This window comes from Myotis davidii, unplaced genomic scaffold (assembly GCF_000327345.1).
Source record: "Myotis davidii unplaced genomic scaffold, ASM32734v1 scaffold1070, whole genome shotgun sequence".
NCBI lineage: Eukaryota > Metazoa > Chordata > Mammalia > Chiroptera > Vespertilionidae > Myotis > Myotis davidii.
Window position 1 is genome coordinate 2,967 of NW_006281982.1, and position 5,406 is coordinate 8,372.

Sequence of the window (5,406 nt, forward strand, 5' to 3'; positions counted from 1 at the left end):
ATTGACCCTGCTCTGTGCATGACAGGGGGTGGCGCCACAACCTCCCCATGGAGCCTGCCTTGAGTGTGACAGGGGGCGGTGCCCCAACCCCCCAATCAGCCCTATCCTGAGCTTGACTGAGGGTGGCATCGCAACCTCCCAATCTGCCCTGCTCTGTGCATGACAGGGGAAGGCGCCCCAACTCCCCAATCAGCCCTGCTCTGAGCCCGACCAGGGGCTGCACCTAGGGATTGGGCCTGCCCTCTGCCACCGGAAGCAGGCCTAAGCCAGCAGGTCGTTATCTCCCGAGGGGTCCCAGACTGCGAGAGGGCACAGGCTGGGCTGAGGAACCCCCTTCCCCCCCAAGTGCACAAATTTTTGTGCACTGGGCCTCTAGTCTATACATATAAAAGGCTAATATACAAAGTGTCCCCTCGGGAGTTCAGCCTGGAAACGGGGAGTTTGATCATATTGTTTTCCACAGTGTGACAGGAGGGGCTGGTGGCAGAAGCACAGGGGTGAAAGCCAGTTGAGAAAGAGGAAGGAAGCCTGAGAATAGGAAGGGAAGTCATTTGCATTTCCCAGCCACGGATGGGCCTCTGGACCATGGAGAGCCTCTAGGCAGTGGGAGTGGAGTGGCCAGGCCCCACAGAGAGCTACTGGCGCATAGATTCATGCACAGGGCTACTAGTATATATATATATATATATGTCAAATATTATTATATAATGATTATTAATTAGTAATGTCATGGTTATTGCTAATGATTATACTCAACATAAGTGAACTTTAATTATTAAATGTAGTTTGGACTCAGATAAGTAAGCTTTATTTGTTGGATAAAAGAATGTACAGGTCCAAAAATCTTAGTGAAGCTGTTCACAATTCCCTTATAAGTAAAATTTTTTATTTAAATATTTTTTAAAACTTCCAATTTTTCTGTTTATAGTTGAAAGAGCAAATACATGAAAAAGATGTATTTTTACTTAATTTATTTTAAACTTATTGGGGTGATATTGGTTAATATGATCATATAGGTTTCAGGTGTGGGTTTCTATTTTACAAGATCTATATATTGCACTGTGTGCCCATCACCCAAAGTCAAATCATCTTCCGTCACCATTTATTAGGTTCCTTTCACCACCCACACCCCTCATCCCCTTCCCTCTGGCAACCACCACTCTTCTGTTTGTGTTCATGAGTTTCAGTTTTATATCCCACATATGAGTGAAATCATACGGTTCTTAGCTTTTTCTGACTGGCTTATTTCACTTAGTATAATCCTATCTAATAAAGAGGGAATATGTTAATTGACCCTCATGCTGTCACAAAGATGGCGGTGCCCACAGACAATGAGGAGGGAATATGCTAATTGACTGCCCTGCCCTCAGAGATGGCAGAGCCCACAGCCACAAGATGGTAGCGCCCAGTACCCTCAGCCCCCCAGCCTCCCAGGGCTGGCCTGAGGCACAGGCAACCCTCAGATATCGGCCCTGGGTGGCTAGGGGCTGAGGGGACTGTGGGACTCCAGAGGCAGGCACATGGCAAGGCCATGCCCCCAGCCACCAGGGCAGGCCAGAGGCACAAGCAAGCCTCAGAAGGCAGCTGCCCAGCCGCCCAGAGCCACCCGAGGCTCAGATAACCAGGGCCGGCCAAGGCTTGCGCTGCTGGCACTGGCAGCAGCAGAGGTGTGATGGGGCATCGCCTTTCCCTGATCTCCAGGTCACCTCCCACCCCTGAGGGCTCCTGGGCTGTGAGAGGGGGCAGGCCGGGCTGAGGGACGCCCCCCTCCACTGCATGAATTTTCATGCACTGGGCCTCTAGTATAAATATAAGATTCAAAACAATAAGTTACATAGAAGAAAATGCAGGTATCAAACTTATGAACGATGGTCATAGAGAACATTTTATGAGCTTGACTCCAAAGGCAAGGGAAGTAAAAGCAAAAATAAATGAATGGGACTATATCAACTAAAAAGCTTCTGCACAATAAAAGAAACTGACAACAAAACAAAGAGGCAGCCAACCAAATGGAAGATTTTTTAAAAAAATATCTTCACCCAAGGATATTTTTTCTATTGCTTTTTAGAGAGAGTGGGAGGGTGAAAGGGGAGAAAGAGAGAGAAAGAGAAACATTGATTGGTTGCCTCCCGCATGCACCCGAACCAAGGCCAGGGATTGAACCTGCAACCCAAGTATGTGCTCTTGACCAGGAATCAAACCCAAGATCTTTGGTCTGCCAGCTGACACTCTAACCACTGAGCAATTGGCCAGGGCTGGAAGATGATATTTGCAAACAATAGCTCTGATAAAGGTTTAATATCCAAACTATATAAAGAATTCATAGAACTCAACAACAAACAACTCAATAAAAAAAAAATGGACATAGGGCCTGAACAGATAGATACCTCTCCCAAGAAGACATACAAACAGCCAATAAATATATGAAAAGATGTTCAATCTCACTAGCAATTAGGGAAATGCAAATAAAAACTACAATGAGATACCACTTTACACCTGCTAGAATGGCTATTATCAACAAGACAATCAATCAATAACAAGTGTTGGAGAGGTTGTGGAGAAAAGGGAAGCCTCATTCACTGCTGGGACTGTATACTGATACAGCCACTATGGAAAATAGTCTGGGGATTCCTCAAAAAATTAAGACTAGAGCTACCATAGAACCCAGCAATCCTTTCCTGGGCATATATCCAAAAAACTCGAAAACATGTGTCCCCAAAGACATATGCACCCCTTTGTTCACTGCAGCATTAGTCATGGTGGCCAAGACATGGAAATAACCAAAGTGTCCTGTGATAGAGGACTGGAAAAGATATATTCTATATATCCATGGGGGAGGAAGAAAAATAAGGCATGGCCCTTCTCCAGAGGCTTATAGTGATGTTATTAATATGATGATGATGATGATGATGATGATGATGATGATGATGATAGTGACTATGATGTTACCCCAAGAAGGAGGAGGCAGCAAGGACAATTGAGATACCGTTATCTTGAAATGAGCATGCCACTTCCCTCTGACAAAACTGTCCTCTGACAAAAGACAGAAATTTACTCACACAATACCTAGCCAGTTCATTGGCCCCAACAGCTCTCAAAATTCAGAGATTCTGCTTTCCTGACAGAGACTCAAGTTTCCAGCATCTCATTCCTGACCTGGATCAGGGTCCTGGCTTGAGAGTAAACCTTTGCTCAGTACTTCATCTTTATTCTCAGGGTCTTATTTCTCCTTAACCGAAGAAAATAAAGTTAGAATGGCAGATGAGGTCCAACATGTGAACAACTTTGAATGCAGATTATGTAAATGCTTGCAAATTCATGGCAACACTGATGAGAATAGGAACTGAAATTTTGCTTATACCTATTAAGTGGTAAACTCAACATAATAATTAGAAATCCCTTTGAAATCCCCAGTTAACTGGGGCATGTTTTTTTACTAAAAAACAATCATTTGGGATGGAAAATTTTAAAAAATTGAAGAGTCGTGATACATATGTGAGTAAATTCTAGACATTTGCATAAGTCAATTCAATTATTAGGCTTTTCTTTGTTGTATACATTAAGAATCTTTGGTAGTAATAAGGTTAGGAGCATGATTGTGGCATTTTAGAACTTGATTTAAAGTGGCAAGAATAACCCAAGACAAAAAAAAAAAGATTCAAAAGAGAAATTAGAGGGAAAAGCAACTGAATGCTTTGCACTGACTGCGTGACTAGCACATATGCATGATTTCGTAACCAATGTCATTGATTTTATTTTTATGTGTACCTTCCAGTTGAGTTACTTTGAGGCCAACAGCTTGCCTTTTTCATTCTTTAAAAGTCATGATAATACTTAGTCGTTATACATCTTGACCAATTCCTCTTTGGCAAACAATATACTGTAAAATTAACAGGTGTACCGGTTACTAATGCAGATTTTGTAATCAAAGAAAAAATGAAAATTTCAAGAGAAACATCAAAAGTGCTTTATTCAAAGTAATGTCCACAGCTAGCTACACATTTCCCCCATCTTTCAGGTAATTTGTGGATACTGTCCCAATAGAACTTTTTTTGTTTTGATGCAAACCATTCAGAGACCCAATTTTCCACTTCTTCGTATGCATTTAAGTGCTGCTCAGAAAGTGTGTGTGCCATCGATTGGAACAAGTGGTAATCTGGAGCAAGGTATGGTGAATACAGCGGGTGGGTTAATACTTCCCAGGCAAGATCTTTAACTGGCTTTTAACGTGTCTTTAACTGGTTTTGAAGTGTGTGATGGTGCATTATCATGAAGCAAAATTACTTTGCCGTGTCTTCTGGCCCATTCTGGTCGTTTCACAATCAAAGCATGGTTCAAATTAATTACTTGTTGTCTGTAGTGATTGGTATTAATGGTTTCACCTGGTTTTAGAAGCTCACAATACACCATACCTTCCTGATCCCATCAGAAATTGTTTGCTGAGCAACGTTTAATCTTTCTGCAAGTTGTTTTTGAGTTTGACACGCATCTTCATCCAATAATGCTTGTAATTGCTGGTCTTCAAACTTTTTCGGTTGACCTGGACGTTCTCTGTCTTTCACATCGAAATCGTCACTTTCAAAGCGTTTAAACCAGCGTTCACAAGTATCTTGAGATGGAGTATGTTTACCATAAGCTTCCTGAAGTATATGATAGCTTTTTCTTCAAAATAAAGTAATGAATTAAAACTTCCCGCAAATGCTCTTTTTTTGCCATGAAATTCGACATTTTTAAGCATAAAAATATCTATGATGTTAACACCTTCAGCAAATTTGACACATGAAGTTTTGAAGCTTGCTGTCAATACAAGAAAATAGCATACATATCAAATCGCATATATATCAACATATGTGTTGATATTGATATTGATTTTTTTCTCATCTATTGAAAAAAAATCCGCATTATTAACTGGTACACCTAGTAATGGTTGGACTTTAGTGAGTACTCCCTAGTTATAAATTATAATTTAAACTGTGCTTTGTTTATTTCACATGCTACCACATGAAATAAACAAAGGGGCATGTGAGTGTGGGCACAACTTGAAATACCTCATGCTTCCTTACACATTACATATTAATTTCAACTTGTTAATGACTGGTTTTTGTGGTGTGAATAGAAGTAGGACCATCATGTGGTCCAATGTCCATTTATTTTAGATCAGATTGGAGTTATTGGCAGGCTAAAGTTAATTTGTAACTTGCAAGTAAAGAATCTTGCCAGCCTGACAACAAAGTGTGAGACTTTGGCTAACCTGTGAATACACTGTCTATCCACAATTTAGGGTCTAATAATTCTTTCCAAAGGCCATGAGCATGATTTCTCTGGACTTGATCTGTGCCAGTTGGAAAAACAGTGTTTTTTACATTCAGGGATCTGAATCTCACTCAGGCAGCTTTGAAGGGAAAG